Source organism: Ranitomeya imitator, chromosome 7 (assembly GCF_032444005.1).
Source record: "Ranitomeya imitator isolate aRanImi1 chromosome 7, aRanImi1.pri, whole genome shotgun sequence".
Classification (NCBI taxonomy): domain Eukaryota; kingdom Metazoa; phylum Chordata; class Amphibia; order Anura; family Dendrobatidae; genus Ranitomeya; species Ranitomeya imitator.
In genome coordinates this window covers 140,230,297-140,243,664 of record NC_091288.1, presented here as the reverse complement: position 1 = coordinate 140,243,664, position 13,368 = coordinate 140,230,297, and the positions used below count along the sequence as shown (strand labels likewise).

General features: G+C 37.7%; 11 non-coding genes across 11 annotated transcripts; all 11 read right to left on the bottom strand.

The window, feature by feature from the left end:
• Nucleotides 1-386: 386 nt before the first annotated feature.
• Nucleotides 387-460, bottom strand: TRNAT-UGU (transfer RNA threonine (anticodon UGU)). The gene has a single exon. It is a non-coding gene; the product is annotated as a tRNA-Thr (tRNA).
• Nucleotides 461-1,259: 799 nt separating this feature from the next.
• On the bottom strand, nt 1,260-1,333 carry TRNAT-UGU (transfer RNA threonine (anticodon UGU)). Its single transcript has one exon. It is a non-coding gene; the product is annotated as a tRNA-Thr (tRNA).
• Nucleotides 1,334-3,246: 1,913 nt separating this feature from the next.
• Nucleotides 3,247-3,320, bottom strand: TRNAT-UGU (transfer RNA threonine (anticodon UGU)). Its single transcript has one exon. It is a non-coding gene; the product is annotated as a tRNA-Thr (tRNA).
• Nucleotides 3,321-4,119: 799 nt separating this feature from the next.
• Nucleotides 4,120-4,193, bottom strand: TRNAT-UGU (transfer RNA threonine (anticodon UGU)). Its single transcript has one exon. It is a non-coding gene; the product is annotated as a tRNA-Thr (tRNA).
• Nucleotides 4,194-5,241: 1,048 nt separating this feature from the next.
• TRNAT-UGU (transfer RNA threonine (anticodon UGU)) lies at nt 5,242-5,315 on the bottom strand. Its single transcript has one exon. It is a non-coding gene; the product is annotated as a tRNA-Thr (tRNA).
• Nucleotides 5,316-6,114: 799 nt separating this feature from the next.
• Nucleotides 6,115-6,188, bottom strand: TRNAT-UGU (transfer RNA threonine (anticodon UGU)). Its single transcript has one exon. It is a non-coding gene; the product is annotated as a tRNA-Thr (tRNA).
• A 1,048-nt stretch (nt 6,189-7,236) lies between these two features.
• Nucleotides 7,237-7,310, bottom strand: TRNAT-UGU (transfer RNA threonine (anticodon UGU)). The gene has a single exon. It is a non-coding gene; the product is annotated as a tRNA-Thr (tRNA).
• A 799-nt stretch (nt 7,311-8,109) lies between these two features.
• TRNAT-UGU (transfer RNA threonine (anticodon UGU)) lies at nt 8,110-8,183 on the bottom strand. The gene has a single exon. It is a non-coding gene; the product is annotated as a tRNA-Thr (tRNA).
• A 1,917-nt stretch (nt 8,184-10,100) lies between these two features.
• On the bottom strand, nt 10,101-10,174 carry TRNAT-UGU (transfer RNA threonine (anticodon UGU)). The gene has a single exon. It is a non-coding gene; the product is annotated as a tRNA-Thr (tRNA).
• A 799-nt stretch (nt 10,175-10,973) lies between these two features.
• On the bottom strand, nt 10,974-11,047 carry TRNAT-UGU (transfer RNA threonine (anticodon UGU)). Its single transcript has one exon. It is a non-coding gene; the product is annotated as a tRNA-Thr (tRNA).
• Nucleotides 11,048-11,846: 799 nt separating this feature from the next.
• TRNAT-UGU (transfer RNA threonine (anticodon UGU)) lies at nt 11,847-11,920 on the bottom strand. The gene has a single exon. It is a non-coding gene; the product is annotated as a tRNA-Thr (tRNA).
• Between the last annotated feature and the right edge of the window lie 1,448 nt (nt 11,921-13,368).

The following is a 13,368-nucleotide window of genomic DNA, read 5'->3' as shown; positions in this document are numbered from 1 at the left end:
TCTTATGCAGAAGAAATTCTTAAAATCACAATTGCATTATTAGTAGAGACGTAGCCACGGAAAATTTGAGTTATACGTCATTGAAATTCCCATTTCTTAGCTATGAAGTTTGTTTCTGACATGAATGATGAAAACAAGGCACTGCTGAGATTTGAACTCAGGGTCTTCTGTTTACAAGACAGGCACTTTAGACAACTAAGCCACAGCGCTACATACTTACCACATGTATTAAAACCCTGAGCACTGGTTCATTTCTTATGCAGAAGAAACTCCAAATTTCACAATTGCTTTATCAGTAGAGACGTAGCCATGGAAAGTTTGAGGTTGTACGTCAATGGAATTCCCATTTTTAAGATAGGAAGTTTGTTTCTGAGATGATGAAAACAAGGCACTGCTGAGATTCGAACTCAGGATCTCCTGTTTACAAGACAGGCGCTTTAACCAACTAAGCCACAGCGCCACAAGGTTTCCTCGTGAAATGCAGGGAACACATAAGAACCAATCGAACATTTCAAGTGGTTAACTTAGCGAAACAACATTGAGTTGATTTGTATTCCATGCACAGCAAAAACGTGGAACAGGATTTCATTTTCAGTCATGACAATTAAGAAACCAAGTAAATTATGAATAGCATTCATTCAACGACATTGACAATTTACAGTATGCAATAGATTCTGGTTCAATGACAAGGCCTTATGTTTTGAAATTCTATAATTGAATGATCCATCTTTTAGCACAGATTCAATTTGGGACTTGTTTTTCTTCCTAGTTATGACACAGAATAGGCAGATTGAAGGAATGCCACAGCAGGGCCAAAAGGAGGAAAAATTAGGAAAGATTGAAAAGTTGGAATTAAAACCCTGAGGACTGGTTCATTTCTTATGCAGAAGAAATTCTTAAAATCACAATTGCATTATTAGTAGAGACGTAGCCACGGAAAATTTGTGTTATACGTCATTGAAATTCCCATTTCTTAGCTAGGAAGTTTGTTTCTGAGATGATGAAAACAAGGCACTGCTGAGATTTGAACTCAGGGTCTCCTGTTTACAAGACAGGCACTTTAGACAACTAAGCCACAGCGCTACGTACTTACCACATGTATTAAAACCCTGAGCACTGGTTCATTTCTTATGCAGAAGAAACTCTAAATTTCACAATTGCACTATCAGTAGAGACATAGCCATGGTAAGTTTGAGGTTGTACGTCAATGGAATTCCCATTTTTAAGATAGGAAGTTTGTTAAAGAGATGATGAAAACAAGGCACTGCTGAGATTCGAACTCAGGATCTCCTGTTTACAAGACAGGTGCTTTAACCAACTAAGCCACAGCGCCACAAGCTTTCCACGTGAAATGCAGGGAACACATAAGAACCAATCGAACATTTCAAGTGGTTAACTTAGCGAAACAACATTGAGTTGAGTTGTATTCCATGCACAGCAAAAACGTGGAACAGGATTTCATTTTCAGTCATGACAATTAAGAAACCAAGTAAATTATGAATAGCATTCATTCAACGACATTGACAATTTGCAGTATGCAATAGATTCTGGTTCAATGACAAGGCCTTATGTTTTGAAATTCTATAATTGAATGATCCATCTTTTAGCACAGCTTCAATTTGGGACTTGTTTTTCTTCCAAGTTATGACACAGAATAGGCAGATTGAAGGAATGCCACAGCAGGGCCAAAAGGAGGAAAAATTAGGAAAGATTGAAAAGTTGGAATTAAAACCCTGAGAACTGGTTCATTTCTTATGCAGAAGAAATTCTTAAAATCACAATTGCATTATTAGTAGAGACGTAGCCACGGAAAATTTGAGTTATACGTCATTGAAATTCCCATTTCTTAGCTAGGAAGTTTGTGTCTGAGATGATGAAGACAAGGCACTGCTGAGATTTGAACTCAGGGTCTCCTGTTTACAAGACAGGCACTTTAGACAACTAAGCCACAGCACTACGTACTTACCACATGTATTAAAACCCTGAGCACTGGTTCATTTCTTATGCAGAAGAAACTCTAAATTTCACTATCAGTAGAGAAGTAGCCATGGTAAGTTTGAGGTTGTACGTCAATGGAATTTCCATTTTTAAGATAGGAAGTTTGTTTCTGAGATGATGAAAACAAGGCACTGCTGAAATTCGAACTCAGGATCTCCTGTTTACAAGACAGGCGCTTTAACCAACTAAGCCACAGCGCCACAAGCTTTCCACGTGAAATGCAGGGAACACATAAGAACCAATCGAACATTTCAAGTGGTTAACTTAGCGAAACAACATTGAGTTGAGTTGTATTCCATGCACAGCAAAAACGTGGAACAGGATTTCATTTTCAGTCATGACAATTAAGAAACCAAGTAAATTATGAATAGCATTCATTCAACGACATTGACAATTTGCAGTATGCAATAGATTCTGGTTCAATGACAAGGCCTTATGTTTTGAAATTCTATAATTGAATGATCCATCTTTTAGCACAGCTTCAATTTGGGACTTGTTTTTCTTCCAAGTTATGACACAGAATAGGCAGATTGAAGGAATGCCAGAGCAGGGCCAAAAGGAGGAAAAATTAGGAAAGATTGAAAAGTTGGAATTAAAACCCTGAGGACTGGTTCATTTCTTATGCAGAAGAAATTCTTAAAATCACAATTGCATTATTAGTAGAGACGTAGCCACGGAAAATTTGTGTTATACGTCATTGAAATTCCCATTTCTTAGCTAGGAAGTTTGTTTCTGAGATGATGAAAACAAGGCACTGCTGAAATTTGAACTCAGGGTCTCCTGTTTACAAGACAGGCACTTTAGACAACTAAGCCACAGCGCTACGTACTTACCACATGTATTAAAACCCTTAGCACTGGTTCATTTCTTATGCAGAAGAAATTCTTAAAATCACAATTGCATTATTAGTAGAGACGTAGCCACGGAAAATTTGAGTTATACGTCATTGAAATTCCCATTTCTTAGCTATGAAGTTTGTTTCTGAGATGATGAAAACAAGGCACTGCTGAGATTTGAACTCAGGGTCTCCTGTTTACAAGACAGGCACTTTAGACAACTAAGCCACAGCGCTACGTACTTACCACATGTATTAAAACCCTGAGCACTGGTTCATTTCTTATGCAGAAGAAACTCTAAATTTCACAATTGCACTATCAGTAGAGACATAGCCATGGTAAGTTTGAGGTTGTACGTCAATGGAATTCCCATTTTTAAGATAGGAAGTTTGTTAAAGAGATGATGAAAACAAGGCACTGCTGAGATTCGAACTCAGGATCTCCTGTTTACAAGACAGGCGCTTTAACCAACTAAGCCACAGCGCCACAAGCTTTCCACGTGAAATGCAGTGAACACATAAGAACCAATCGAACATTTCAAGTGGTTAACTTAGCGAAACAACATTGAGTTGAGTTGTATTCCATGCACAGCAAAAACGTGGAACAGGATTTCATTTTCAGTCATGACATTTAAGAAACCAAGTAAATTATGAATAGCATTCATTCAACGACATTTACAATTTGCAGTATGCAATAGATTCTGGTTCAATGACAAGGCCTTATGTTTTGAAATTCTATAATTGAATGATCCATCTTTTAGCACAGCTTCAATTTGGGACTTGTTTTTCTTCCAAGTTATGACACAGAATAGGCAGATTGAAGGAATGCCACAGCAGGGCCAAAAGGAGGAAAAATTAGGAAAGATTGAAAAGTTGGAATTAAAACCCTGAGGACTGGTTCATTTCTTATGCAGAAGAAATTCTTAAAATCACAATTGCATTATTAGTAGAGACGTAGCCACGGAAAATTTGTGTTATACGTCATTGAAATTCCCATTTCTTAGCTAGGAAGTTTGTTTCTGAGATGATGAAAACAAGGCACTGCTGAGATTTGAACTCAGGGTCTCCTGTTTACAAGACAGGCACTTTAGACAACTAAGCCACAGCGCTACGTACTTACCACATGTATTAAAACCCTGAGCACTGGTTCATTTCTTATGCAGAAGAAACTCTAAATTTCACAATTGCACTATCAGTAGAGACATAGCCATGGTAAGTTTGAGGTTGTACGTCAATGGAATTCCCATTTTTAAGATAGGAAGTTTGTTAAAGAGATGATGAAAACAAGGCACTGCTGAGATTCGAACTCAGGATCTCCTGTTTACAAGACAGGCGCTTTAACCAACTAAGCCACAGCGCCACAAGCTTTCCACGTGAAATGCAGTGAACACATAAGAACCAATCGAACATTTCAAGTGGTTAACTTAGCGAAACAACATTGAGTTGAGTTGTATTCCATGCACAGCAAAAACGTGGAACAGGATTTCATTTTCAGTCATGACATTTAAGAAACCAAGTAAATTATGAATAGCATTCATTCAACGACATTGACAATTTGCAGTATGCAATAGATTCTGGTTCAATGACAAGGCCTTATGTTTTGAAATTCTATAATTGAATGATCCATCTTTTAGCACAGCTTCAATTTGGGACTTGTTTTTCTTCCAAGTTATGACACAGAATAGGCAGATTGAAGGAATGCCAGAGCAGGGCCAAAAGGAGGAAAAATTAGGAAAGATTGAAAAGTTGGAATTAAAACCCTGAGGACTGGTTCATTTCTTATGCAGAAGAAATTCTTAAAATCACAATTGCATTATTAGTAGAGACGTAGCCACGGAAAATTTGTGTTATACGTCATTGAAATTCCCATTTCTTAGCTAGGAAGTTTGTTTCTGAGATGATGAAAACAAGGCACTGCTGAAATTTGAACTCAGGGTCTCCTGTTTACAAGACAGGCACTTTAGACAACTAAGCCACAGCGCTACGTACTTACCACATGTATTAAAACCCTTAGCACTGGTTCATTTCTTATGCAGAAGAAATTCTTAAAATCACAATTGCATTATTAGTAGAGACGTAGCCACGGAAAATTTGAGTTATACGTCATTGAAATTCCCATTTCTTAGCTATGAAGTTTGTTTCTGAGATGATGAAAACAAGGCACTGCTGAGATTTGAACTCAGGGTCTCCTGTTTACAAGACAGGCACTTTAGACAACTAAGCCACAGCGCTACGTACTTACCACATGTATTAAAACCCTGAGCACTGGTTCATTTCTTATGCAGAAGAAACTCTAAATTTCACAATTGCACTATCAGTAGAGACATAGCCATGGTAAGTTTGAGGTTGTACGTCAATGGAATTCCCATTTTTAAGATAGGAAGTTTGTTAAAGAGATGATGAAAACAAGGCACTGCTGAGATTCGAACTCAGGATCTCCTGTTTACAAGACAGGCGCTTTAACCAACTAAGCCACAGCGCCACAAGCTTTCCACGTGAAATGCAGTGAACACATAAGAACCAATCGAACATTTCAAGTGGTTAACTTAGCGAAACAACATTGAGTTGAGTTGTATTCCATGCACAGCAAAAACGTGGAACAGGATTTCATTTTCAGTCATGACATTTAAGAAACCAAGTAAATTATGAATAGCATTCATTCAACGACATTTACAATTTGCAGTATGCAATAGATTCTGGTTCAATGACAAGGCCTTATGTTTTGAAATTCTATAATTGAATGATCCATCTTTTAGCACAGCTTCAATTTGGGACTTGTTTTTCTTCCAAGTTATGACACAGAATAGGCAGATTGAAGGAATGCCACAGCAGGGCCAAAAGGAGGAAAAATTAGGAAAGATTGAAAAGTTGGAATTAAAACCCTGAGGACTGGTTCATTTCTTATGCAGAAGAAATTCTTAAAATCACAATTGCATTATTAGTAGAGACGTAGCCACGGAAAATTTGTGTTATACGTCATTGAAATTCCCATTTCTTAGCTAGGAAGTTTGTTTCTGAGATGATGAAAACAAGGCACTGCTGAGATTTGAACTCAGGGTCTCCTGTTTACAAGACAGGCACTTTAGACAACTAAGCCACAGCGCTACGTACTTACCACATGTATTAAAACCCTGAGCACTGGTTCATTTCTTATGCAGAAGAAACTCTAAATTTCACAATTGCACTATCAGTAGAGACATAGCCATGGTAAGTTTGAGGTTGTACGTCAATGGAATTCCCATTTTTAAGATAGGAAGTTTGTTAAAGAGATGATGAAAACAAGGCACTGCTGAGATTCGAACTCAGGATCTCCTGTTTACAAGACAGGCGCTTTAACCAACTAAGCCACAGCGCCACAAGCTTTCCACGTGAAATGCAGTGAACACATAAGAACCAATCGAACATTTCAAGTGGTTAACTTAGCGAAACAACATTGAGTTGAGTTGTATTCCATGCACAGCAAAAACGTGGAACAGGATTTCATTTTCAGTCATGACATTTAAGAAACCAAGTAAATTATGAATAGCATTCATTCAACGACATTGACAATTTGCAGTATGCAATAGATTCTGGTTCAATGACAAGGCCTTATGTTTTGAAATTCTATAATTGAATGATCCATCTTTTAGCACAGCTTCAATTTGGGACTTGTTTTTCTTCCAAGTTATGACACAGAATAGGCAGATTGAAGGAATGCCAGAGCAGGGCCAAAAGGAGGAAAAATTAGGAAAGATTGAAAAGTTGGAATTAAAACCCTGAGGACTGGTTCATTTCTTATGCAGAAGAAATTCTTAAAATCACAATTGCATTATTAGTAGAGACGTAGCCACGGAAAATTTGTGTTATACGTCATTGAAATTCCCATTTCTTAGCTAGGAAGTTTGTTTCTGAGATGATGAAAACAAGGCACTGCTGAAATTTGAACTCAGGGTCTCCTGTTTACAAGACAGGCACTTTAGACAACTAAGCCACAGCGCTACGTACTTACCACATGTATTAAAACCCTTAGCACTGGTTCATTTCTTATGCAGAAGAAATTCTTAAAATCACAATTGCATTATTAGTAGAGACGTAGCCACGGAAAATTTGAGTTATACGTCATTGAAATTCCCATTTCTTAGCTATGAAGTTTGTTTCTGAGATGATGAAAACAAGGCACTGCTGAGATTTGAACTCAGGGTCTCCTGTTTACAAGACAGGCACTTTAGACAACTAAGCCACAGCGCTACGTACTTACCACATGTATTAAAACCCTGAGCACTGGTTCATTTCTTATGCAGAAGAAACTCTAAATTTCACAATTGCACTATCAGTAGAGACATAGCCATGGTAAGTTTGAGGTTGTACGTCAATGGAATTCCCATTTTTAAGATAGGAAGTTTGTTAAAGAGATGATGAAAACAAGGCACTGCTGAGATTCGAACTCAGGATCTCCTGTTTACAAGACAGGCGCTTTAACCAACTAAGCCACAGCGCCACAAGCTTTCCACGTGAAATGCAGTGAACACATAAGAACCAATCGAACATTTCAAGTGGTTAACTTAGCGAAACAACATTGAGTTGAGTTGTATTCCATGCACAGCAAAAACGTGGAACAGGATTTCATTTTCAGTCATGACAATTAAGAAACCAAGTAAATTATGAATAGCATTCATTCAACGACATTGACAATTTGCAGTATGCAATAGATTCTGGTTCAATGACAAGGCCTTATGTTTTGAAATTCTATAATTGAATGATCCATCTTTTAGCACAGCTTCAATTTGGGACTTGTTTTTCTTCCAAGTTATGACACAGAATAGGCAGATTGAAGGAATGCCACAGCAGGGCCAAAAGGAGGAAAAATTAGGAAAGATTGAAAAGTTGGAATTAAAACCCTGAGGACTGGTTCATTTCTTATGCAGAAGAAATTCTTAAAATCACAATTGCATTATTAGTAGAGACGTAGCCAAGGAAAATTTGAGTTATACATCATTGAAATTCCCATTTCTTAGCTAGGAAGTTTGTTTCTGAGATGATGAAGACAAGGCACTGCTGAGATTTGAACTCAGGGTCTCCTGTTTACAAGACAGGCACTTTAGACAACTAAGCCACAGCGCTACGTACTTACCACATGTATTAAAACCCTGAGCACTGGTTCATTTCTTATGCAGAAGAAACTCTAAATTTCACAATTACACTATCAGTAGAGACGTAGCCATGGTAAGTTTGAGGTTGTACGTCAATGGAATTCCCATTTTTAAGATAGGAAGTTTGTTTCTGAGATGATGAAAACAAGGCACTGCTGAGATTCGAACTCAGGATCTCCTGTTTACAAGACAGGCGCTTTAACCAACTAAGCCACAGCGCCACAAGCTTTCCACGTGAAATGCAGTGAACACATAAGAACCAATCGAACATTTCAAGTGGTTAACTTAGCGAAACAACATTGAGTTGAGTTGTATTCCATGCACAGCAAAATCGTGGAACAGGATTTCATTTTCAGTCATGACATTTAAGAAACCAAGTAAATTATGAATAGCATTCATTCAACGACATTGACAATTTGCAGTATGCAATAGATTCTGGTTCAATGACAAGGCCTTATGTTTTGAAATTCTATAATTGAATGATCCATCTTTTAGCACAGCTTCAATTTGGGACTTGTTTTTCTTCCAAGTTATGACACAGAATAGGCAGATTGAAGGAATGCCACAGCAGGGCCAAAAGGAGGAAAAATTAGGAAAGATTGAAAAGTTGGAATTAAAACCCTGAGGACTGGTTCATTTCTGATGCAGAAGAAATTCTTAAAATCACAATTGCATTATTAGTAGAGACGTAGCCACGGAAAATTTGAGTTATACGTCATTGAAATTCCCATTTCTTAGCTAGGAAGTTTGTTTCTGAGATGATGAAAACAAGGCACTGCTGAGATTTGAACTCAGGGTCTCCTGTTTACAAGACAGGCACTTTAGACAACTAAGCCACAGCACTACGTACTTACCACATGTATTAAAACCCTGAGCACTGGTTCATTTCTTATGCAGAAGAAACTCTAAATTTCACTATCAGTAGAGAAGTAGCCATGGTAAGTTTGAGGTTGTACGTCAATGGAATTTCCATTTTTAAGATAGGAAGTTTGTTTCTGAGATGATGAAAACAAGGCACTGCTGAAATTCGAACTCAGGATCTCCTGTTTACAAGACAGGCGCTTTAACCAACTAAGCCACAGCGCCACAAGCTTTCCACGTGAAATGCAGGGAACACATAAGAACCAATCGAACATTTCAAGTGGTTAACTTAGCGAAACAACATTGAGTTGAGTTGTATTCCATGCACAGCAAAAACGTGGAACAGGATTTCATTTTCAGTCATGACAATTAAGAAACCAAGTAAATTATGAATAGCATTCATTCAACGACATTGACAATTTGCAGTATGCAATAGATTCTGGTTCAATGACAAGGCCTTATGTTTTGAAATTCTATAATTGAATGATCCATCTTTTAGCACAGCTTCAATTTGGGACTTGTTTTTCTTCCAAGTTATGACACAGAATAGGCAGATTGAAGGAATGCCAGAGCAGGGCCAAAAGGAGGAAAAATTAGGAAAGATTGAAAAGTTGGAATTAAAACCCTGAGGACTGGTTCATTTCTTATGCAGAAGAAATTCTTAAAATCACAATTGCATTATTAGTAGAGACGTAGCCACGGAAAATTTGTGTTATACGTCATTGAAATTCCCATTTCTTAGCTAGGAAGTTTGTTTCTGAGATGATGAAAACAAGGCACTGCTGAAATTTGAACTCAGGGTCTCCTGTTTACAAGACAGGCACTTTAGACAACTAAGCCACAGCGCTACGTACTTACCACATGTATTAAAACCCTTAGCACTGGTTCATTTCTTATGCAGAAGAAATTCTTAAAATCACAATTGCATTATTAGTAGAGACGTAGCCACGGAAAATTTGAGTTATACGTCATTGAAATTCCCATTTCTTAGCTATGAAGTTTGTTTCTGACATGAATGATGAAAACAAGGCACTGCTGAGATTTGAACTCAGGGTCTCCTGTTTACAAGACAGGCACTTTAGACAACTAAGCCACAGCGCTACGTACTTACCACATGTATTAAAACCCTGAGCACTGGTTCATTTCTTATGCAGAAGAAACTCTAAATTTCACAATTGCACTATCAGTAGAGACATAGCCATGGTAAGTTTGAGGTTGTACGTCAATGGAATTCCCATTTTTAAGATAGGAAGTTTGTTAAAGAGATGATGAAAACAAGGCACTGCTGAGATTCGAACTCAGGATCTCCTGTTTACAAGACAGGCGCTTTAACCAACTAAGCCACAGCGCCACAAGCTTTCCACGTGAAATGCAGTGAACACATAAGAACCAATCGAACATTTCAAGTGGTTAACTTAGCGAAACAACATTGAGTTGAGTTGTATTCCATGCACAGCAAAAACGTGGAACAGGATTTCATTTTCAGTCATGACATTTAAGAAACCAAGTAAATTATGAATAGCATTCATTCAACGACATTGACAATTTGCAGTATGCAATAGATTCTGGTTCAATGACAAGGCCTTATGTTTTGAAATTCTATAATTGAATGATCCATCTTTTAGCACAGCTTCAATTTGGGACTTGTTTTTCTTCCAAGTTATGACACAGAATAGGCAGATTGAAGGAATGCCACAGCAGGGCCAAAAGGAGGAAAAATTAGGAAAGATTGAAAAGTTGGAATTAAAACCCTGAGGACTGGTTCATTTCTTATGCAGAAGAAATTCTTAAAATCACAATTGCATTATTAGTAGAGACGTAGCCACGGAAAATTTGTGTTATACGTCATTGAAATTCCCATTTCTTAGCTAGGAAGTTTGTTTCTGAGATGATGAAAACAAGGCACTGCTGAGATTTGAACTCAGGGTCTCCTGTTTACAAGACAGGCACTTTAGACAACTAAGCCACAGCGCTACGTACTTACCACATGTATTAAAACCCTGAGCACTGGTTCATTTCTTATGCAGAAGAAACTCTAAATTTCACAATTGCACTATCAGTAGAGACATAGCCATGGTAAGTTTGAGGTTGTACGTCAATGGAATTCCCATTTTTAAGATAGGAAGTTTGTTAAAGAGATGATGAAAACAAGGCACTGCTGAGATTCGAACTCAGGATCTCCTGTTTACAAGACAGGCGCTTTAACCAACTAAGCCACAGCGCCACAAGCTTTCCACGTGAAATGCAGTGAACACATAAGAACCAATCGAACATTTCAAGTGGTTAACTTAGCGAAACAACATTGAGTTGAGTTGTATTCCATGCACAGCAAAAACGTGGAACAGGATTTCATTTTCAGTCATGACATTTAAGAAACCAAGTAAATTATGAATAGCATTCATTCAACGACATTGACAATTTGCAGTATGCAATAGATTCTGGTTCAATGACAAGGCCTTATGTTTTGAAATTCTATAATTGAATGATCCATCTTTTAGCACAGCTTCAATTTGGGACTTGTTTTTCTTCCAAGTTATGACACAGAATAGGCAGATTGAAGGAATGCCACAGCAGGGCCAAAAGGAGGAAAAATTAGGAAAGATTGAAAAGTTGGAATTAAAACCCTGAGGACTGGTTCATTTCTTATGCAGAAGAAATTCTTAAAATCACAATTGCATTATTAGTAGAGACGTAGCCACGGAAAATTTGTGTTATACGTCATTGAAATTCCCATTTCTTAGCTAGGAAGTTTGTTTCTGAGATGATGAAAACAAGGCACTGCTGAGATTTGAACTCAGGGTCTCCTGTTTACAAGACAGGCACTTTAGACAACTAAGCCACAGCGCTACGTACTTACCACATGTATTAAAACCCTGAGCACTGGTTCATTTCTTATGCAGAAGAAACTCTAAATTTCACAATTGCACTATCAGTAGAGACATAGCCATGGTAAGTTTGAGGTTGTACGTCAATGGAATTCCCATTTTTAAGATAGGAAGTTTGTTAAAGAGATGATGAAAACAAGGCACTGCTGAGATTCGAACTCAGGATCTCCTGTTTACAAGACAGGCGCTTTAACCAACTAAGCCACAGCGCCACAAGCTTTCCACGTGAAATGCAGTGAACACATAAGAACCAATCGAACATTTCAAGTGGTTAACTTAGCGAAACAACATTGAGTTGAGTTGTATTCCATGCACAGCAAAAACGTGGAACAGGATTTCATTTTCAGTCATGACATTTAAGAAACCAAGTAAATTATGAATAGCATTCATTCAACGACATTGACAATTTGCAGTATGCAATAGATTCTGGTTCAATGACAAGGCCTTATGTTTTGAAATTCTATAATTGAATGATCCATCTTTTAGCACAGCTTCAATTTGGGACTTGTTTTTCTTCCAAGTTATGACACAGAATAGGCAGATTGAAGGAATGCCACAGCAGGGCCAAAAGGAGGAAAAATTAGGAAAGATTGAAAAGTTGGAATTAAAACCCTGAGGACTGGTTCATTTCTGATGCAGAAGAAATTCTTAAAATCACAATTGCATTATTAGTAGAGACGTAGCCACGGAAAATTTGTGTTATACGTCATTGAAATTCCCATTTCTTAGCTAGGAAGTTTGTTTCTGAGATGATGAAAACAAGGCACTGCTGAGATTTGAACTCAGGGTCTCCTGTTTACAAGACAGGCACTTTAGACAACTAAGCCACAGCGCTACGTACTTACCACATGTATTAAAACCCTGAGCACTGGTTCATTTCTTATGCAGAAGAAACTCTAAATTTCACAATTGCACTATCAGTAGAGACGTAGCCATGGTAAGTTTGAGGTTGTACGTCAATGGAATTCCCATTTTTAAGATAGGAAGTTTGTTTCTGAGATGATGAAAACAAGGCACTACTGAGCTTCGAACTCAGGATCTCCTGTTTACAATACAGGCGCTTTAACCAACTAAGCCACAGCACCACAAGCTTTCCATGTGAAATGCAGGGAACACATAAGAACCAATCGACCATTTCAAGTGGTTAACTTAGCGAAACAACATTGAGTTGAGTTGTATTCCATGCACAGCAAAAACGTGGAACAGGATTTCATTTTCAGTCATGACAATTAAGAAACCAAGTAAATTATGAATAGCATTCATTCAACGACATTGACAATTTGCAGTATGCAATAGATTCTGGTTCAATGACAAGGCCTTATGTTTTGAAATTCTATAATTGAATGATCCATCTTTTAGCACAGCTTCAATTTGGGACTTGTTTTTCTTCCAAGTTATGACACAGAATAGGCAGATTGAAGGAATGCCACAGCAGGGCCAAAAGGAGGAAAAATTAGGAAAGATTGAAAAGTTGGAATTAAAACCCTGAGGACTGGTTCATTTCTTATGCAGAAGAAATTCTTAAAATCACAATTGCATTATTAGTAGAGACGTAGCCACGGAAAATTTGAGTTATACGTCATTGAAATTACCATTTCTTAGCTAGGAAGTTTGTTTCTGAGATGATGAAGACAAGGCACTGCTGAGATTTGAACTCAGG